We start from the raw sequence: 23,441 nt of genomic DNA, 5'->3' as shown, positions 1-23,441 counted from the left end.
CCCAGGTTCCTGTGACTGGACACAAGGTAATAATAATCCTTATTATAGTGTAAGAAGGGTTACATGCAACAACATTACCTACATTTACTGTTATGTTGAAATCATAAATGCCCTATGCTATGCTTTTACAAATATTATATTAATTATTAGAGGGATGATGTTAACCTTATTCAGATTTGTATCCAGTTTTGGTGATGACATCCTGGTGTATTTAAAAAGATGAATAAACATTATTTAAAAAGATGAGTCTCATGACATACACCTTTGGGTTGTTGTAACTGTTCTCAAAGGTAAATTAAGAGCTCTCTCCTCTATCTCTGCTAGAAAGTACTGCTGCAAGATTCATCTGAAGAATACAAGGAGGTGGAGACGCTGTTTCGTCAGACGATGACCAAATTTGACATCGTGAAGATCGAGAGGATTCAGAACAAGAGTCTCTGGGACCACTTTGAGTTGTACGTCGCTCGGTTTGAAAAGCCATAAAATGGCAGACTGGAGGGAAATCAAACACAGCGCGGTGTTAGACACAAAACAAGATTTTTTCTGAATCATTAAAATTACAGTTTTTAAAAATACGTTTTCTTATCATTATCATTAAACAACAATTTTTATCATTGTAAGCCTTATCTTTCTTCTTATCTTACGTTATAATGTTATCTTATCTTTATAACGTTATTTGTTATAAAAACGTTATTTTATAAAACGTTTTATAACGTTATAAAAAAATAATATTTTTGTAACAACGCTTATAACGATAAACTGTAAAAATCTGTTTTTTTTAAAGGCAAAGTGAACAAATGAAGACGAGGAATGGCGGGCATTCTGGGGCCGAGAGGAAACTGTTCCACGGCACAGACTCCAAGTTCATCGACGCCATCTGCTCTTCGAACTTTGACTGGAGGATTTGCGGAACCCACGGGACTGCCTACGGCAAGGGTAAGCTAAGCGCTAAAACACCGCTGCAGGACTTAAAGGTGCAGTGTGTATGATGAGGGGCATCGAGCAGAAGAGACGGCAGAGATTCTATATTCATAAGTGTGTTTTAGTTATCATTTAGCACAGAACAATTTTTCGGTGTTTTTTTTTTTCATGCCGTGGAGGATACCATGCTTCTACAGTATCCTAGGACGGACAAACTGCTCCAGAATTTAGAACTTAGGTTTTAGAGTTTAAAATTTTATATCATATTCGCGATCATACTTACACTATCAAACTATGATCTAAAGCTGGTCAGAACCTACAGGCACATCACAGGCCAGTACAGGCTGCCTTAACTACCGTCCTATGTCTTTGAAAGGGAAAGGTGAGGCAGGGGAAATATTCTGTTGTTTGCAATCTGCAACCTCACCTCTAGATGCCACTAGGTCCTACAGACTGCCACTTTAAAAACTGACATGTTGGCTCGGCTTGGATAACCAAGGGTTGCACAAAAAAAGCATAAATGTGCCGATATACTCGTATCAGAAATGGGTCAAACTTTTTGGATAAGATGTATTGTATTGTTTTGTTGTTGGTATTTTCTGCATGTATTTGACAGAATGATGGTTTATGTTTTAAAACACATCAAATTAATTATCTGGAGATAAAGCAACACTTTTTTATCTTGCCAATCTTCCTCCTCCTCTCCGCTTCCTTCTCCTCTATCTCCACCTCTGTCGTCTCTCCTCCGTTTCTCCCCTTCTCTCCTCTCCTCTGTCTCTTCCTCTCCCCCCCCCCCCCCCCCCCCTTCCTTTCCTCGTCTCTCTCCCCAACCCCAGGCAGTTACTTTGCCCGGGATGCCAGCTACTCCCACAGCTACACCGGGAACGCCTTGACGGTCCGCTCCATGTTCGTGTCCCGGGTGCTGGTGGGCCATCACACCCTGGGTGCGGCCGACTACGAGTGCCCACCCTCCAAGGACGGCGGGAAAACCCTAAGTTCGGGCGCACTTAGCCGGCGGACGTTCTACGACAGCTGCGCCAACAACATCCGCTCACCCTCCATCTTTGTAATCTTCGACCGCCGTCAGATCTACCCGGAGTTCCTGCTCACGTACAAGGAGAAGGCGTCGGCCGGGGACGACTTATTTTCCAGGTTGCTGGCCGCCGGCAATGCCGCCGCCACCACCGCCGCCACCGCCGCCACGCTGTCAGTGAAACCCACGCCTGTATTGAAACCCAAGCCTGTAGTGAAACCCAAGCCTGTAGTGAAACCCAAGCCTGTAGTGAAACCCACGTCTGTGCCCAGAGCCATGCCTGCACAGCGGTTCCCCGGCGCTTTCACATACTCGAATGCCGTCCCTCCGCCACAGCCCTACAGACCCCTAGCAACAGCCCTAACCGTCCCCCCCCCCGCCTGCGAGACACAGCCCCAAGCCCCCGACCTACCGGCCTCAAATTTACCCGGAGTTTGTGCTCACGCACGAGAGAAGGTGGGAGAGGCCATCGGCCGAGGACGACTGGTACAGTGTCCCGGCCACCAAGCCGGTGGTGAAGCCCACACACCTGTGCCCAGAGCCACGCCCGCACAGCGGTTCCCCGGCGCTTTCACGTACTTGAATGCAGTCCCTCTGCAGTCTGTCCAGACTCAGCCCCCTGCCCCCGACCTACCCTAGCCCGAAGCCAAAGGACTCGTGTGTGGTGAGCTAGGGTGGGGCGGGGCAGGGAGGCGGGGCTAACACGCTGGTGTCTGTTAGGGCTTTGGATTGGATTGGGGCTTTTGGAAAGGAGGTAGTTCTTTAGAAGGGCTTTGGGGTCTGGACCCGTCGTTCTAACCTTGAAAGCCTGAGGTATAATAATAAGAATACGTATTGATGTACATTCAAATTTTGCAAAATACACAGAGAAAAATGTTTAAATATATATATCCATGACATTTTCTAAGTGTTGAAAAAAATAATTAATTAACGATAGCAAACTTGAAGAAAAAATGTATACTTTGCAACACATATGCTAATTACCAATGTACATTACAAAGTACAATACAAATAATAATAAAGACTAAAATAAATACTCACAGCTCACTTCCCCCTTGTTTTTTTTCACTTTGGTCAAATTATTCAAAAACAAAATAGACTGTGACGCAAAACGTCAAACCCGTTGCCGCACCACAGGCCCGTTGCCACACCGCAGGCTCCGGCTCCGGGGCTGCAGCCCTTTTATAATATGTCCATGCTGCAGCTGGACGCTACTCGGTGGTGGCCCACAGTTCCAGACTCGTCCCCTGAGAGGCGTGATGCGTCTCCCCCACCAGAGGGAGCCAGAGACACATACTGCAGAGTTATTCATACGGTTCATCTACGTCACGTTTTCTGGAACGCCGCCATTTGCACAACCGATCTCGCCAAGTATGACCGTCCAAACCGCTCATCTGAATGTTAGGCCCCGTTTACACAAGGACGCTTGCGGGTAAAAACGACAAAATATTTTATCGGAAGTGCCTTTCGTTTAGACGGTGACGGCATTTTTGGGGCATGAAAATGCATAAATCTGAGACCACTCTCCAGAGTGGAAAAGTTGAATACGCTCCGCCGTAGCGTTTCCGTCTACACTGCCAAGACGCAACACTGCTCAGATCTGCTCTCGTCGCGTACACGTTCACGTCACATATACGTGCCAGTACAAGGAAATAAACAAACATGTCAGATTATTTCCATGCGTCGGACCTTCAAGCTGCTCTGGCAGCTCTACAAGCGTACAGGAGTCTTTCCACGAAATGTACAGGATATGTACAGATAGTATTACTGAACAGAGAAGGATGTTTTTGGTTTTCGCGGCACGGATAAGAGAAGAAGGAAGATTCTACGCATGCGCTCAGACATGGTGGTGTTGTGTGATAGTGCATCATAGCAACACCTAGCCGCCTGGCATGCATACCCAATTGAATTCCACACACTTTTGCGTCACCGTATGCACGCAGATTTCCTCCCGAAAACGCTCATCTAAACGGGGAATAAGACGCAACGCCACTTTTGCGTCTTCTGTTCAGACCGTCATCCTGTAAACGTAGCCTTACGGTACGGCCACACCAAACGCGTTACTCGCATTAGGGGCGTCAAAATTCGGCATTTTTGCATAGGGAACCATTGGTATTGGCGCGTAGACGCGTTACATGCGATGAAGCGTCGCGTTAGGGGCGTTACGCGCGTCAGACGCACGTAATTACGCACGTAAACGCAGTAACGCGCCCAACGCGCCAACGCCCGGAGTTCAGAAATCTGAACTTTCAACGCTCCAACGCGTGACGCTTGGCCGCGATAGCCAATCAGCGTTGAGCTTGACCCGAAGTCACTGGTAGAGAGTAGTGAGCTTGGACAGAAGCATACGGCCGACATCTTTCTTTATTCTGGGTGGAAATAGTAACATAGTTACGCTATTAAATGCGTTTATGGAAACATTTTTAGCGAGAAATGTGCATTTTACTTTCATAATGTTCGCTCGGTGAATGTGAAGGATGTTTGGTTTGATAGTTATGACGGAGAGGGAACGCTCCGTTCACTTGCATGGACAGAGTCTCTGGTTACTAAGCAACCTCAACGTCTTGGCGGACTATATCTCTGCTGATCAACACTGCGAATGCTGGAAACACACCAGACACACCATGTGAAGTTATTCAACCCGATTATTGTTATTTATATCAGAGATTATTTAATCTAACCCGATCTAAACTCTATCACCCAAACACGGCGGTGTTTGGGTTTCCTACCTCGGACTCCAGCGCAGCCACGGCCGACAACTATCTTTATTCAGGGTGGAAATAGTAACATAGTTACGCCATTAAATGCGTTTATGGAAACATTTTTAGCGAGAAATGTGCATTTTACTTTCATAATACTCGCTCGGTGAATGTGAAGGATGTTTGGTTTGATAGTTATGACGAAGAGGGAACGCTCCGTTCACTTGCATGGACATGGACTCATCTAGCTGCGTTGGCGCGTTGGAAGCGTTGAACCGAGTAACCACCACACAATGATCAAGCGTCAGGTTAGGCGCGTTACTCGCGTTATCCAACGCGAGTAACGCGTTTGGTGTGGCCGCACCAGAGAGAGACAGAGATATTATCGATTTTAGGCTCCGATCCTTATTTGTTATCCCTAGTTTTTTTTTTGTCCATTAGTATGCCTGCCTAAAATCAATCTTCATGATATATTTATTTAGTCCACAACCCCTCCCCATACAGTGGAGATATCTTGAAAGCGTTCAAGAGCACTGATGCCTACCAATATGCTGTGGCTGGATGGGTGAAGGACGCTAAAGTGAGGCACTTGGCCACCAATAATCTTTATCTGATAATGGCAAAGTTAAGTACTATATATTTGTGACTTCTTGTGAACAGTTTGTGGTGGGTAACTATCATTGATCGTTGAAATCAGTCATCAAATCATAGACGATAATTTCACCGGGGACGCTTTGGACGAGTTTTCTTCAAGATTAATTTTGTACCCATAATGAAAATAATAACTAAATAATAAATAAAACTTGCCTCTGAGTTGTGTTTGCTGTGTTTGTGAATAGCCCTTAGTTGTGCTCGATATATTTATTGTATATCTACTTTTTATCTCTACAACAATAAAATTATAATAGATGAATTGATAACGATTCATGGTGCTGTTTATTACCCTTGTTTACAACTTGTGTGTACCCTCAGTCATTCCGGAAAACGCTTCTATGTCGACACAACGCAATAACCACACAGTCGCTTCGACGCAGTCATGAAACTGTTTTGGTTCTGAGTGTGAGGCACATTAATTTACGCGCTATTATTCTGTAAAAAGTGGAGATGTTTTTTGTATGGTAATCATAGACTTCGAATGTAATGACCAGACTGGACAACGACGACCAACTAGCCAATCTTCTGTTTTTGTTGCACATTATCTGGGTTTTATTCAGCTTTCAAGTTGCTAGAATCCCTACCATACCATAATAAAAACTTCTAGTAGTAGACCAATATAAAGTAATAGCATGCACAGACAAAGACCAAGAGAAATGCATAGCAACACCATAAAGCAGTCATACTCAGTAGCGGCCCGCGGGCCTTTTGTGGCCCGCGGGGTGTCTATTAATGCCCCTCGAGCTGTTTTGAAAAGTTTTTTTAATTATAAAAAAAAAAAAAAAAACGTGCTGGGCGCTCTTATTTTGAAACCGCGCGCCGCGATCTCAATACGAGGCTGGGGGTTGCAACGATAAACAGATAGCACTCCAGCCCACAGACCGCTCCAGCCCTCCCAAACTCGAGGCAGACAGTCCATCTCAGCAGCAGTCAAGGCCGATTTAGGGTCGTTTTAGACGCAGAGACGTAAGCACGTAATTTACACAAGGGACTTGTTTTAGACAAGTTTTGATTTACGGTTCCTTTAAGGTTCCTTAAGGATTGCGCGTGTTGCAAGGGGATTCTCCGCCAGAACAGTAGGGGGAGCAACGAACGAATCTGTGGGCGTGGAAGTGGAAATCGCTGGCTTGTTTATATTTATAATTATCATAATTCGTTCTTGTGTTTTCTTCTTCTCCTTCTTCTTCAAAATTCTTCATTCGCTTCTGTCACTGCCTTTTAAAAATGGCGCTATTATGCTGTAAAACCGGAAATGTGAGACTCCTGAAAGGATGTGGTTAGCTGGCCAATCACAGTCTTTGCAAGCTGCGTAGGGCCGTAGTGTTTTAGTCGCATAGTCAGGAATTTTGGCCGACGCACTTAAGCACGTAAGGGGGGATATTTTACCGCGCAAGGGGGGGTTATGTATCTTACGTGCTTACGCGTTACGTCTAAAACAGAGCATATATCGGCCTCAGTCACACGTATACCGACCGGCCCCTTGAGTCACTGAAAAAAATGTTTGTGGCCCCTCATCATTTCTACTTGAGTACCCCTGCCATAAAGGTTCACGACTACGTCAAAGTGCCGGCCTGGTCATTGCGTTGTGTCAACGTGGAACCATAATCAGGCCTTTTTTGGGCGGACTGGCCATCGGGAATACCGGTGGGCCGATGGCCGAAAATATAAACCCACCGGCCCATCATTATTATGTACCGGCCCACGCCCATCAGCGCATCAGCCCTACAATGGTTAACACAGCGGCACAAGCGTAATTTTCTCCATGAGCTATAGGCCTACCTATCTAATCGCACTGACTGACTTTTATACTGCTACTCGCAATCCGTCTTCACACTCATGGTGACTATTTTTCGATTTATTTTTAAGTGTCTTCTAATATGTGTTTTACAGACTTCGGAAGTCCAAAGTAAGAAAAGATCTCCACCTTATTAATAAACACCTCTAAATTGGTTCTTACACCAGTGGCGCCTCCAGAAGATTATTCCAGGGGTGGCCAATGGGGGCCACGGCAAATCTTAGGGTGGCATTTTAATAAAAAGTAAATAACGTATACAAACCCCCCCATAACGTGGGGGGTTTGTATCGTGGTCCTACGGACTTCAGTGGGAGTTTCATTCCGTCTATACAGGCAGAGGTGTGCGCCTGTGCAGCCAGGGAGGGCGCAAAAATACCTATTCCCCACACAATGTTATGTCGTACTTCATTGATAACCGCTACGCAGCGCATTTACTGCATTTACTGCTCGTTTTCACATTAGCAACTATTGTCAATTCAAAAAAATATAGACTACATTATATATTTCAAATAAATATGCATAATAAAAATTGTCTTAGGGGTGGCAAAGAATAATTTTGGGGTGGCAGTAGCCACCCCTCGCCAACCCATGGTGGCGCCACTGTCTTACACAGCCGAAGTGTTCTCAGCTGTGCGGATCACCTTAGCCCATAAGGCGAAGCCTAGACGGCGTAGCCTACATGAAATAGAACGATAGTTATGATATTATAACTCTAGTTCTATGATTGTAGGCGTAGCCGTCTAGTTTCGCGCCTGCTGTACCCTCCAAATGGGACAAGCCCATAAGGCTAGTCATCTTGCAAGGACTGTCCAATCTGTTGCTACCGAGTTCTGAAGCAGTACAACCTCCTGACAGATGCATACCACATCATAGGCCTTGCATACAGGTTCCTGCTTACCCTCTCTGTCACACAGGTAGCATGTGAGCGAAGCTTTTTTTTTAATGTATTTCAACCCTGAAATACATAAAAAACAGGCTCAGGAGCTCACTCTCTCAACAGCACCTGGAGGCTTTTATGTTGATGGCTACTCAAACAGATGTTTTGCAGATGCTGGACAGTGAGAAAATCATTGACGGTGTTGCAGAAAAGAGTGAGCTGCTGCAAAAACTACTCATGTAGTGGGCTTATAATAAAACTGTTATAGTATGGAGTATACTTATATTGTTTTTTATATCCATATATATATATATATATATATATTTATTTATAACCATATATATTTATTTATTTATGACCTTAAAGAACCTGGGCTGACAGAGTTAGTTTAGGTTCTGTTATGTAACTTACTGTTTTGTTATGCACCTTCAGCACCCCTACACACACAAACAATCACACACCCAGCATGCAACACTACTGATACCACTGATGTTCACACCCCATCGTATGTTCTGTTCTGTTCATTTCTAATATATTGTTCATACTAATTCTACCCTCTGATTCCAGTTTCTTTATTGTGTGGTCTCTGCTGACATTCATTCCTTAAGGCTTTGTAGTTATACTTGTATAACCATCTGATACTAGCCAAGAGGTAAGCATATTCATCTAACAAACTACCTTGGAGTGTTACAATAGCCAATAATCATTTTATTCCATGTGTCCATCCAGGCAAATTGGTGGATCCAAATGTTATTAAAAAACAAACATACATATATGATGTAATTTCTTTGTAATCATCCAAAATAATGTTAAGTGTATGGGTATTTTTCCCAGAAGGCCACTGACTGTTCGATACGCGCGATCCATTGAGTGGGCAACGCGGCGTGTACTTAAGGCCGATTTATGCTCAGTTACGTAAGCGTAAGCGTAAGCGCAAGCGCAAGAGGCCCTTGCGCGCCCTTGCGCACCCCTTGCGCGACTTCTCACGTCTTGCGTGCATCGGGCGATTTTTCTAGACTTGCGTCATTTTTTACGTAAGCTTTTACGCGAGCCGCGCAGCCTGCAAGGCTGTGATTGGTCTGCTCGTCTGGTTACTACTTCCTGTCTGGAGTATCACATTTCCTGTTTTCATACCGCCGCCTACCACACGATCTGGCATGCGATCCTTTATTATGTCCATGATGCGAACCCTTTCACAGGGGCAAAGTGCTATTTTGATGCGCGACATCAAACAGCTGATGCGGGATTGTGAGCCATTTTAATGATCTTGTCACCTGATATTCGTTCTATTAGGCCTACTGGCCTTATTTGTTTTAGTGTTAGCCTATTTGAATTAATTACGTAATGTTTTGTGTTCACGTTCTATGTGAAACATAAGTGTTCATGTTCTGTGTGAAACATAAGTTCAGTAGCCTCTTTGAGTGAATGACATTTGAAAGCGTGAGTGTGTAGTGAATGAAAAATGTGTGCGTGTATGGTGGGACTATTTTCTGTATTTGATAAATAAACCCCTTTTCTCTAATAATGCTGCCTACCATATAATTTATGTGGACATTATGCGCTATAGCTTAAAGCCTTTGGCTATAGGCCTACACTTAAATAATTAATTCATCTGTCAAGGCAGTAGCTGTTGTAGGCTATAAACATTCTATATGGATATGAATTAAAGAGTTTGACGTAAACCAAATTAGGTAGGCTTTGTGTAACATGATAACTAATGAATCAAAAATCATGCTTCCAAGTGACCAATGTATATATATTTATTGGTCAGTGCGCATACCCAATCGTAGCACATTGTACTGGTGGGGAAACACGCCAGCATCTGACAAAACATAATCTGCAAGCTGCTCCCTGACAAGGGCCGGTTTTGGTGAGAGTCGGGAAGATATCGGATGACTCGCGAAAGGAGATCATCGAACTTTGGCACATAAACAAACCAACGACTCCCACAGACAAAGACGTCATTCTCGAGGTCGTCTTCAACGAAAAACTTTACTCCACATATTACTCCACCTACTGTTCTGGCGGTAAATTGCTTGGCAACACGCGCAACCTTAAAGGGAGCATGAATTGCTTTGAGTAAATTTTGCGCAACAACGTAACACCAACGCTGAAGCATGCAGCCGCCTTTAGTGGGCCGCGCGCAGTGTATTTAGTGGGCCGGTCCGACAGAAACTCCCGGGCCACTTTTTTCCCCCAGTCCGCCCTTGCGTAGAACCATAATCAGGCCATAAAGGCCATAAAGATGGCTTTTCAACCCTGATAAGGGTTTCTCGATAGGCCTTGTTTTACAATCGTCACAAAAGGATACTCACCCCGAATGCTGCCGTGAATAACCCATACCGGCGACCGAGTCACTTGACAAAGTCCACAGCCGTGTACAACTTGGATTGAGAGGCCAGTGAATACAGGGAATTGAAATGGCAGAATTGATCTTAGTTAAGTATCTCGGATCCACAAACAAGGAAGAACTGTTGGCCAACTGTGTGTTCGGAGACGCCTCGACGGTGAACGAGATCATCAGCAACCGAGACCGGTTCCCTAACGCGCATTATAATGGAGAGAAGCGTCTGATCGCCAAGACGGCTCTCCGACTGTGCAGAAGGCTGGTGTGCGCTGGACCTGGATGCAGCAGTTTACATCTCTGTAAAACCTACCTGTACGACGAGTGCCAGTTTGTTCCTGGAAGGTGAGGGCCGATCTACTTTTATGCATGGTGCACCGGTGGGGCTTGGAATCCCTCGAAGGGCAGATCGTCTTGTTTTGATGTTGTGTTTATCATATACGGTCTATCAATCACTGTTGAATGCATCTGGGAGTTTGCGCGTTACGACACTCCGGTTGCGCCGGATTAAGTAATTTGGAGGCCTAGGGCTTTTGACCAGGAAGAGGCCCCTATCGCTCATACGCACATGACACGCACACAAACCCTCAGCAAGTGCACTGAAGCATCAGCGCTTTAAAGTCCACAGAACCACCACACTAGACAGTTTAAAGCCAAGGACAAAATTAATGTGCCATCACATGCACTGTAGACTATAATAACCCAATAATGTAAATGTACACCGATTTCAATTTATTCCAAAGTAAAAACGAAATAGCCAGGGAATGGCCATTATTACTCACAAACCCAGACACAAAAAAAAGGCAGTCCCATATGCCTACAGTGCAAGTGCAACATCTCCATCTCGAGACTCGTTGTAGAAATACCAGAGAGACCCGACGTGTTATGCGCCATAACACCAACAGCACAACGGTTATCCAAATAAAGAAGTGTTACACACACACACACACACACACACACACACACACACGTGGCCATAGGCGTCGATTACGCCGGGGACGCGTCCCCACCAGTTTTCGTAAAGACTAATTTTGTCCCCACCAGAAAAAAAAAAATGAAAAAAAAAATATATATAGTTTTTTAAAAATGAATGTTTATAGTGCGAGACAGATGCGAACCAATCCACAAAAAAACAATCTGCATACGGCACACAGGCCAGCCGTCAACAATTTGCAACAATTATAACATTTGGATGAGAAGTTCTAGAATGGGGGAGGGGTGGGTGGTACGGTGGGCGGCTCCTTCTCTGTGTAATCTGAACCTGACTGCTTGCTGCGCACTTCCATGGACAATCTGCTGCGGTTGCAGCCTCATGCATTTGAGGAAAGGAGGTCCGGAGGAGGTAACGTAAGGTATCTATATTTATTCATGATGATGACAATCTGTACAAACTCCTTTGTCGTAGTTTGACCGAGGGCAGCGAACGATTTATCTTGATAATTTCTAAATTCTATCATTGACGTTGAAGCTATAGCCAATATTAGCTTCACTAAGTTCTGATTGACTTAGTTCTGAAGGGAAAAACGGTCTGTCTAGTTACTGGACCAGATGAAATGAGACGGAGAGGTAATAAAGTCTGTCGGCACGAGGACCTTGGATTTATTAAGTAAAGTGGCAACGGTTATACAGAGTCATAAGCGTGAGAAATCGAATATGTCTAAGTCCCTAATCAGCGCTGATGGTTCGTCCGGAGCTTCGCCTCCGTGGAAGGTCTGCTTCAGAAGAAGGTGAAGAGTCTCTGTGTGATACAGTCTTATACTGTATCTTCCTCCTGATGAGGTGTGTGCGTTTGAGATGTGTGTGGTTCTGTGTGTTTTACTTGACCTTGGCTCCCAGGCCCTGCTGTGTATGCCTCCTAACGGGGGAGAGCTCCTCGTGTCTCTCAGGCCCTTGGTATGGGCAGATAACGGGGGAGAGCTTCAAAGTGTCTCCTGTGTGCGGCTCTCCCGTTCTTGAAGATGCTGCCAGCCTGGGAAATGGGGCCTTCGGCTCCGGCCTTGACCTGACTATATTCTCATGTATGTGTTATGTGTTAAAAGTTGACTATATTGTAAGTTGACTGCCATGTGATGTGCTCATTAAGCTAGGGTAGGAGTTAGCTATACTTATAATGTACATGTGATGTACTCAGCAGGTTATTTTGCCCAACATATCCCCCTCAAGTCGTCGCAAGACGACTTTTACTCATTAGGGGTACGAGGGATAGGACTCCAGCGCGGGACTACCATTATAACAATATTAGAAATAACAGAAAGAAGGCAATTGACCATAAAAACAAACAACCATGAGCTTGGGACGAAAACAGCTCGCTGGACCGGGTGTATGGGGAACCACGTGGGAGAAACGCCATGCCTCAGACATGGGCATGCCATACACACCCCACCTAGGGGGTGGCATCCACCCCGGCCCTACATCGCGAGCAGACAATACCAACAATACTAGCAGCAGATAATACACAAAACATACCATAAACATACAATAATACAAAAACAAATACCAAAAAAAAAACGACAACCAACAACAAAGCTGGCCACATAACAAAACCAACACCAAACCATAACAATAACAACAAAATGCAACAATAAAACAAACTCCAAACATAACAACAAAATGCAACAATAAAACGAACAGTAAACAATAACAATATAAAAATGCAACAATCACACAAATACTACACTAACGATCACAGGAAAGAAATGTAACCACGAAACGTGTCCCTAAATAATAGCGAAGATATGAGGCGGATAACGAATGGCAATCCCCCTCAACCCATCCCTAGAGGACCACACACTAAGGATGTGAGGAGGAGTTGACCGGTCGTGTTACAACAAGCAATCACACGCATGGGGCATCCAGGGTCGGCTCGGGGCACGGGAACAACTGAAACCATGGAATAGTCCTGAGCGTCATCATGGGCAGGTGGTCGCAAGGCGCCACCTGAGCATTAGACCCTTTTATTCAACTGCGCTCAGGACCTCATCTGATAAACGGGCAATCAAGGCCCCTGGAATCTCGCCCGTGTGTATCCCCGAGCTCCATCTAGTGGGACAGCGATATAAACAACAACATTTACGTTCCCGGCGTCGGTTTGCTTAGACGCGGGCATAGATATGGGAGCGGCTAAAAACAGTGAAGCGTACAGAAGCGAATACAGCCAGGGGTGCCCTCAAGCCTTAAGGGAGCGGGCCGCAGCCCCTGGTACCGGAACGCAGATCCCTGGTCCGGGCGTCGTGGGTGCTTCAGGTGGGAGGGGGGTGATGCCGTTGGCGGGGACGGGAATGGGGCAGCCCACCCGGAGAGGTTACTAGCACGTCACAGGCGGGGGGGGGGGAGAGGGGAGGTGTCGTGGTGGGGTGTCAGCATACGGTGGTGGAAACAGGACACCGGGGCCGTGTACCTGGAGAGGCCACTCGCACTCACGGGTAGATGTCCGGCTCGGCGGGGACACAGTCGTCGGCGGGGGTTGGGAGTGTGTAGGGGAGCTCGTACTCTGTAGTTGGTGGTGGGGTCCGTTTGCAGTGGCTGGGATGGGAAAAGGGGGGGGGGGGGGGAGGTCAGGTGATCTTCATGTATTGGTGCGCTGCATGGCGTGGGGGCTCTTGGACAATGGTGCAGGAGGTCTATTCTATGTTCTCCAGCCAGATCAGGTCGGGCCCCTCTGGTGGTCCCTCGTCCAAACTCTCCGGTGTATACTCGATCCCCAGGTAAGCTTGGATGGCACCTGCTGCACCTGTAGCGCCCATCACTCATTGGGCTCTCCATCCATCCTGTGAAGGGGTCATTAATGCCGGAGCTCTCTGCCAACTCTAATCTGAGGGACTGTAACCCTGCCAGCACCCTGGCCACCGACCCATCCGGTGCTGTGTTATTGGGGATAAAAGTACAACATGTCGTCCTTATCATCCCACACACCCCTCCTTGCTCTGCCAATAGCATATCTATATCTATAAAGTCCCTTGACCTTATCCGTGGAAAAATTGACAAACCGTTGCTGATTATAGTATATATTATTTATCCAATCAACATTTTTGTTAATAGTGGACCACCAAAACAGGACTGATTCAAACCCTGCCGAAATCTGATGGCATCATCCTTGGGTAGTTGGTCGGCTCCGGGCGTGTCTGCATCTGGCTCCTCCTCTGGCCCTGGAACTTTGTGTTTCTCTTGCTTGTCTTGACTTCTCCAGTCAGAAACTTGATTACTGTAGTCGCACTTTGGTCTTTTGATGGGACTGCTTCTACCCATCTGTCGAACACTGTATTTCACACTCATTTAGCTGGATGTCAATCATTGTTTGCAAGTATGGTGAAGAAAAACCTTGTTTTCTAATTATTATTATTATTATTTTTTTTTTTTAAATTCTCCTCAATACTTCCCCTTTGCGCAACGGTCAAAACCATGCGCATTAAATGATAAGCAAATCTAAGAACGCCGTTGGTGCAACCAACGTCGAAACGTCTAACCTTAACCATCAGCAAATTAAAGCCAATCTTTTGGGAAGGGAAATCGAAACCAGTATGTCCAAATCCAAAGCCCAATATGGGTGGGTTTACCATCAGCCGCCTGAAACCACGCTGTTCCAAAGTCATGCACTAAACCGAAAAAACTTACATGCGTTAGTGGCCTTCTATACCACAAAGGTAAAATAAAATAAAATAAAACGCGACATGCCCCGTTCCAAGACCACCTCTGCTGCAAGAGCTGACATATCTGACTCCTGTTCCTCCTCCACCCTACACCCCACCCGGCACTTCCTATGATTGTTGCAGCTTGTGACTTCATGATCAAGTAAGCCAGTGCCCACAGCGACTCTGCCAAGTAATCGTGACTGTGCCTGCCTTAGGTCGTCCCGGGTGTCAAGGTGGGATCTTACCCGTCGTTGGCTAACCAGCCTTCCATACTGGCTCGCTGCAGGATGCCGTACCTGGGATACGATCAATCCCCACCTATATGGTGGTATAGATCGCAAGGTGGAGGGATGGAGACAGCCGCTTCTGCCCTATGCAGCGTGTGTGTGCGTAAAAGATACACCTCAGGGAAACTATAAAACAAAAGGTCATTTATCAGAGTTAAAATTATTAAAATGTTGCAGCAGCAGTAGTGGCATTTGAAAGGTAAACCCACTACTTCCGAATCCAAATTGACAACATAGCATGTGGGATCCCTTCCCAGCAGATGTAGCGCCAATCCCCGTCATCCTTGACCAAAGAGATGTACCCTATATTTTAATTGGTGTAGTCCTACTTGTACAGTTTATCAAGATTACGTTTTTACTTTATGCATATATTTTTAATTATTATCCTCATCTTTATCATCCCATATTTATTCAATTATTCTTTCCTGTGTGAAAATAATAATAAACACTTAGTCAATAGCAACACCTTCTTTAGTCCAATTGCATTAGATTATCATTACTGTGGTCCTAGGAAGACAAAAAACAAAATAAAAACTAAACTTAAAGAAAAACAAATTAGCCATAATGTGAAAATCCACCGCGTGTCTCCCTGTGACTCTCTCCCTCCTTGAGGAGAACACGCTCTCTCTCCCTGCGTGTCTCCCTCCCACTTTGGGTGCGGCCATAACGCCTTGAAGCGAGCGTGCTCCGGGGGCTGGGTGTGGGAGAAACCAGTGGTAGTTCCTTTTCTCGGCCAGCAGAGGGGTTGTTCAGGTGAAACCTACGGACAGAGACTACAAAGAACTTCAAACATGGCAGACGGGGAACTACAAATTTATCAAAGCCTGAAAACTCAACAGAGCTCTACCTGTATTCCTTGGATATGTGGTATTTTATGGCGTATGGCCACCACACGCTTTCAGTTGAACACACTCTCTATTTCCTTTCTCTGTACTGTGTGTTAGTGTGTCTCTCTGTACTGCCTTAATGGTGTAGGTCGACAAATGGGGGTGGTCGGGGTTGTGGACGCCCGTGCACTGAAGGCCGGGTGCGGGGAGGTTTGTCTTCTTAACTTTTTTAGTAACTGGGATAATTCTTCTAGCAGGGGGTGATCAAGAGTTGGGGTTGGATTGGTATTGATGCTGTCCAGTAGGGGGCGGTGTAGTTGGGGAAGGGTAAGGTTGGAGTTGTCCAGCAGGGGGCAGTCTAGTTGGGGAAGGGTAAGGTTGGAGTTGTCCAGTAGGGGGCAGTCTAGTTGGGGAAGGGTAAGGTTGGAGTGGTCCAGCAGGGGGCAGTCTAGTTGGGGAAGGGTAAGGTTGGAGTGGTCCAGCAGGGGGCAGTCTAGTTGGGGAAGGGTAAGGTTGGAGTTGTCCAGCAGGGGGCGCTGTAGTTGGGGAAGGGTAAGGTTGGAGTGGTCCAGCAGGGGGCAGTCTAGTTGGGGAAGGGTAAGGTTGGAGTGGCCCAACTTTGGCGGAGGGGGAGGTGTGGCTTGGGACTGAGTGAGAGAACTCTATAACTCTGTGTGGCCTGTCTAGTACACGAGAGCGGATGAGAGACTAGGGGGTAACTTTTGTCACTCTTGGAGGAGGAGAACGAGAAAAAAGGAGGAAAAAACAGGGGGAGGGAAGCAAAAAACAACAACAGGGCCTAAAGACGTTATTCAATACATCCAGATATTCTTCATAGCCAATAATCGTTATCTATCTTTATTGATTAATCTGCTTCAACAGACTAAACCGTCAACCAACACGGCAAAGAGATGTTGTTTAGTATCATAGTTTATCAATGCGACAGGTCCGGCAGTAATTCAAAGAAACACAGAGAAAAAAGAGATATCATTTATCCTTGTCAACTTGTCTAGGTCTAGTTTCAATGGTTCAAACAGTAAATTGAAGCGACACAGTAAAAAAGGTTATTTATCATTGTCAATTTATCTATTTCCGCAGGTTACGCCGTAGAGCAACGCAATACGTCAGAGAGACATTTATTCATTATTATCAATCTATCTATTCCTACATTTACCCGTTTTAACGGACAAAGATAGAGCGGATCTCGCATACACACCCACTGATTCACTCACAGATTCCCTCTTTCCCGCAGACGCACACAGAAACATATCGACAGACTTCTCATTCTGTGTCCCGCACCCACAATCATTAGACACGGCAAAATAGCGTTAAGCATAGCAAAGCAGGCAAGCGTTGCACACATAGCCGGGTTATCACTGATTGATTTATTTCCATATTTCAGCCGGCCCAAAAACACGCTCGCTCTCTTTCTTTCTCTCACACACACACTGTCTCTCGTTCACTCGCGCATACACACGCTGTCTCTCTGTTTCTCTCTTTCACCCGCACACACACACTGTCTCTCTGGTCGTGAAGGTGGGGGTGAGAGGTCTCTGCTCCCTCTCACACACACACCTAAACAGACCTTTCTCATTCTGTCTCCTCCAAACGCACACACAAAAACATCGCCTCTTGCGTACCCGCGCACACACAGAGTCGCTCACAGCCTTTCTCTCTCTCTCACGCGCATACACACACTGTTTCTCTTTGCAAAGGGACTTTAACCCTGATAAAGGACTCCAACCTTCTCACCACATAGAATTATTTAATACACAAACGCCGGTGGGGATACTAAACCCTCTTTAACACGCCGGTGGGGATACTAAACCCTCTTCAAAACGCCGGTGGGGATACTAAACCCTCTTTAACACGCCGGTGGGGATCACAAACCTCTTAAAACGCCGGTGGGGATACTAAACCCTCTTTAACACGCCGGTGGGGATACTAAACCCTCTTCAAAACGCCGGTGGGGATACTAAACCCTCTTTAACACGCCGGTGGGGATCACAAACCTCTTAAAAACGCCGGTGGGGATACTAAACCCTCTTTAACACGCCGGTGGGGATCACAACTCTCTTAAAACGCCGGTGGGGATACTAAACCCTCTTTAACACGCCGGTGGGGATACTAAACCCTCTTCAAAACGCCGGTGGGGATACTAAACCCTCTTTAACACGCCGGTGGGGATCACAACTCTCTTAAAACGCCGGTGGGGATACTAAACCCTCTTTAACACGCCGGTGGGGATACTAAACCCTCTTCAAAACGCCGGTGGGGATACTAAACCCTCTTTAACACGCCGGTGGGGATCACAACTCTCTTAAAACGCCGGTGGGGATACTAAACCCTCTTTAACACGCCGGTGGGGATACTAAACCCTCTTCAAAACGCCGGTGGGGATACTAAACCCTCTTTAACACGCCGGTGGGGATCACACACACCCATTACTTGGCCATCGGTAGTCTTGTATCACTATGCCCGATTCTTATAGGCCCTATGGTCTCGAGGGTATTCTTTCACCATGCAACGAGCCGATATTCGATGTGTCACGCATTCAGGGTCAATCGGGTTTTTATGGGGAAATGCTGGGGTGCAGTTCTATTCGTCCCCACGAGATATCCCGTAGCGAACCGTTCTCACAGTCTCACCTCCTAATGTGGTTCCTATATAACTATGCAGAGTTTGGATTTTATCAACAGGTTCTGCCTACCTTTTGTTGCGCGCGCGAGGTGAGACTGCAGGAATCGGTCCGGTGCTCCGGGGTCCCGAGGTCGTGCCGCTCTCCGTCTCTCGTTTCCCAGTTGCGGTCCAATTCAGAAAAAATCACGTCGTGGGTCACCAAATTGAAGGGAAAAACGGTCTGTCTAGTTACTGGACCAGATGAAATGAGACGGAGAGGTAATAAAGTCTGTCGGCACGAGGACCTTGGATTTATTAAGTAAAGTGGCAACGGTTATACAGAGTCATAAGCGTGAGAAATCGAATATGTCTAAGTCCCTAATCAGCGCTGATGGTTCGTCCGGAGCTTCGCCTCCGTGGAAGGTCTGCTTCAGAAGAAGGTGAAGAGTCTCTGTGTGATACAGTCTTATACTGTATCTTCCTCCTGATGAGGTGTGTGCGTTTGAGATGTGTGTGGTTCTGTGTGTTTTACTTGACCTTGGCTCCCAGGCCCTGCTGTGTATGCCTCCTAACGGGGGAGAGCTCCTCGTGTCTCTCAGGCCCTTGGTATGGGCAGATAACGGGGGAGAGCTTCAAAGTGTCTCCTGTGTGCGGCTCTCCCGTTCTTGAAGATGCTGCCAGCCTGGGAAATGGGGCCTTCGGCTCCGGCCTTGACCTGACTATATTCTCATGTATGTGTTATGTGTTAAAAGTTGACTATATTGTAAGTTGACTGCCATGTGATGTGCTCATTAAGCTAGGGTAGGAGTTAGCTATACTTATAATGTACATGTGATGTACTCAGCAGGTTATTTTGCCCAACAGTTCCTCTCCCTGATCAAATGTAAACAAAGACAGAAGATTGATAACTTAATTGATTTAGCTCTGTCTTATTTATTTATTTTAAAATGCAGTGTTTTCTCCTTTTAGCAGTGGTGTATAAAGTACTCAAAAGCCATACTTGAGTAAAAGTACAGATACCTTACTGGAAAATTACTTAAGTAAAAGTAAAAGTCACCTTTTAGAATAGTACTTAAGTAAAAGTATTAAAGTATCTGATCTTTACTGTACTTAAGTATCAAAAGTACTTTTCTGATATTAAATGTACTTAAGTACTGAAAGTAAAAGTACAAGTAACTGCTGTTAATAAAAAAGCAAAGGGTCAGAATTTTGAGAATAATGGAGTTTATTTCAACTAACACAAACACAATAGGCAAAACTCCACAAGGCCATAAACACTTCCGGTCCAACCTACCTCCAGGACCTCCTCACCGCTCATTTTAAATCAAGGAGACTCAAACCTCCTTGCAGTGTTAAAGTGTGCTATACAAATTAAATTAATTATTTATCATTATTAAAACCACCGAAAGTGTGTGTGTCTGTGCGTGTGTGTGCGTGCGTGTGTGTGCGTGCGTGTGCGTGTGTGTGTGTGTGCGCTGGTACACGTTACTTAATATTGATTTTGGTGTCATCCAGGATCGCGGATTTTCGGAAAACTTAAGTCCCTGCCCAAAAAGGCTATTTAAATTAGCTTTGTAGCAAAAATGGCACATATACAGCGTATTGAAGTGTATAAGATAGTGTTGTAATACTGCGTGTACAAACCAGCCTGATACAAACAGTAGAATTTTGATAGCCCTTGCCCTCGTCCTAGCCATGCATTTGTGTGTTGACAGTCGTAGGAGTTTTGATCGACGTAGCAACAGTAACTAAGGAAGGGGGCTTTGCGAACGTGCGCTGGGACAGCTGATTCGCCAAACAGGGTCGCAGTCTGTGTTCTACCACAGTCCCCAACGTTATTCTCATATCTCTCATGATTAATTTTTTTTTTTCTAAAGATGAGTTGATTTTGTAACGAGTAACGAAGGTTTCAAGGGAAATGTAGCGGAGTAAAAGTATCAGTTTTCTTCGCAAAATGTAGCGAAGTAAAAGTAAAAGTACAGAGAAATATAAGTAGTAAAGTAAAGTACAAATATCCAAAAAAACTACTTAAGTACAGTAACGAAGTATTTCTACTTCGCTACTATACAACACTGCCTTTTAGGAACTTGTTTCTGCCAACTCACCTCTTCATTGCCATCTACCAGTTCCTGCCTTTCATTAAGCTCTGATGTTCCTTATAAATAAATAAAAATGTGTTAACTCAATTGATTATGCCCTCTATTTTATGAGATTTATGTGGTGTACAAACAAAAGTCTTAACCTTTATTGTAATGATTTGACCACTATGACGGTATGTTGGTTGTGGTATATGTTATCAATATTGTAATTGGTTTTTGACAAAATATTGGTGTGGAGTGTGCGGTTGCCTGGTACCATGGTTGTTACTTGGTACAAATAATATGGATGATTTACGACCATCTAGTGGGGAGTCTGAAAACTGCTAACGAAACGTCATTGAAGTGAAAATAAAATAAATCATTCGTACTGTTGTAAATTCAAAATGATTTAAATAGGAAAGCTAAACGTTGAAGCACATAGGGCAAAACACTCCAGTAGCACTAGGCATGCTAGCCAACAGTGTGTCGCGCTGGTAGAGGCTAGCTAGCTAAAAAAAACTCAAGAATTACAATATATTTCTAGAATAAATATTAATTTAGCTGAGCTCATAAGACACTAGCACACTTACTGTGCATGTCAGCTTCAATTACTTGGCTTTAAAAATAAATCTGATGTCCTGTCCACTCCTTTTTGACATTTTGCTGTATAATTAACTAGGTAGGATCAGAGAATGTCGGGCTCTGGTTGTATCGCTATCTCGTCTTTTTTCAGTTGTGACTAGATGTCCCCTCTGCGGCACCGTAGTTGTGGATTATTTTCGTATGAGGTGCCAGCCTGACTTGGACAATGAATGAGATATTAATACCAATACTATGGCTGGTATGCAATGATGAGGCATCAGACAGTCAATTAATTTTAGCCTGAATACATAGGTAAAAAGCACCAGACCGCTAGTACCATGGATGGACAGTGTCAGAGCGAAAACCTGTTGAACTAAATGGATGTGGTTAGGCAGCAGGCACGCAGGCTACACCGCGGGATACATCTGCAGACCATGGCACGTTAATAAAGGTAAGATGCGATATTTATTGCTTAAGGTTTGCTGGTACTTTGGTGAGATCTTTTGTGTTTTTTGCCCTCATGTGGTCAGCTGTTTTAACTTGAAATAGTACTACTAGCCATAGCCTCCAAGTAGCCTAACTTAAATTATCCAGTGTTAGCGTTCTTACGGTGTTGGGTATAGACTAGTGGAGATTACGATAGTGGAGTCGGTGGAGTCAGTCTCTTGTTGACTCAAAGTGACTTTTGGTCATTCGCTTTGCTTTAATTATGGAATGATTGTGTGTGTGTGTGGGGGGGGGGGGGGGGGGGAGTGCATGGGTTTTGGTCAGAATGCCATGTAGATTGGATGGATGTGTGTTGTGAATTGAGAACAGCCAGCTCATGATGTGATATAAAGCGTTCAGCTATAATTATGTTTAGCTTTTTCGATCTTGACATTTGTAGTGCTGTGTGTATACGTTTGCCCCTTCTGAACTTAAACACGTAGGTAATAAGCCCCTCTTTGTTTATTTTGGTATAGCTCATGTCATGTCACGTCAACATTGAGTGCATCATGGAGCAGAACATTGTGGGTCATCATGTCCAATGCTTTTTGAAAACGCTTTCTTCATAAAACGTGTCAGACATAATTTTTTTGTAAAAATCTTATTAATTAGTAAGCTACACAGGTATCCCGTCTTCAGAACCTTTCATGACCTGCGCTAAAGAAAAATAAGGTGCATCCCCAGCACTTCTAAAAATGCATTCCAGATTGCGTCTCTGTCCCCACCACATTTCAAACCATACTGACGCCAATGCACGTGGCGCATGCAAAGTCGTAGCTCATTGGCGGGCCAAGTTCTCTGGGTGGGCAAGGCAGAGAAAGGGGAGGTAACTTGGCCCCTTATGACAACATTGTCACATTATTTTAGAAAAGATAATCAAATCATCTTCGCTTCTAACTCATTTTATTTGGTAAAGTTTTGTTATGGTTACTATGAAGCAAAAGGAGGGGAAAATTAATATACACGTGTGGAGCGACGCTTAGCAGGGCATCCGAGGTTGCCCTGCCTCTAGAGTCTTCTGCCTCTCCTGGGTCCTGCCCTCATACAGGGCAGGTGTGGCATGAGTGTAATGTGTTCTTATTGGCTATGGTTTTGAGAGCCCGCCTCCCGTTTACCTCATGTGTAATGGTGCTGCCATCTTGTGGCATTTACCACATCTTATATTTTTGGTCCTGCTCCCCTTGTGGCTATGTTCAGTTACCACAGCTTATATGTTTGGCCCTGCTCCCCTTGTGGCTATGTTCAGTTATTACAGCTTATATGATTGGTCCTGCTCTCCTTGTGGCTACTAGCGGATATTGCAGCTTATGTGCTTATTTGCGTAACAACATCTGGGCCCAAATTTGAAATCGGAGCGTCTGAGCATTAATTTTTTCAAGGCGGAGCAGGATCAGGATACCTAGTATTCGTTTTACAACTAACGTCATTTCTAGCCACTGGGCGACCATAGGCAGGCTACTAGGGGAACTCGTATTAAAGTGTAATCCGGCGAAAATAGAACCAAGGGCCTTTTTCAGACTGAAAACCCATTAATGTAGCCCTCCAGACACTTTTTTTCGTTGATAATCGAGGATAGAGCTTGCCCAGGGAAACGCCTTCAGCTAACGCTAA

General features: G+C 45.2%; 1 protein-coding gene and 1 long non-coding RNA gene across 2 annotated transcripts in view; both read left to right on the top strand.

The window, feature by feature from the left end:
* LOC115542678 (protein mono-ADP-ribosyltransferase PARP12) overlaps positions 1 to 23,441 on the top strand; it is a 43,778-nt gene that overhangs the window by 7,061 nt on the left and 13,276 nt on the right. The gene's annotated exons all lie outside the window — the stretch shown is intronic.
* On the top strand, positions 11,548 to 20,870 carry LOC115542712 (uncharacterized). Its single transcript, XR_003976597.1, has 2 exons — positions 11,548 to 11,665; positions 20,768 to 20,870. It is a non-coding gene; the product is annotated as an uncharacterized LOC115542712 (long non-coding RNA).

Source organism: Gadus morhua, chromosome 4, assembly GCF_902167405.1.
Source record: "Gadus morhua chromosome 4, gadMor3.0, whole genome shotgun sequence".
Classification (NCBI taxonomy): Eukaryota; Metazoa; Chordata; class Actinopteri; order Gadiformes; family Gadidae; genus Gadus; species Gadus morhua.
The sequence above is the reverse complement of the archived record's forward strand: the minus strand, read 5'-3'. Positions and strand labels throughout refer to the sequence as shown.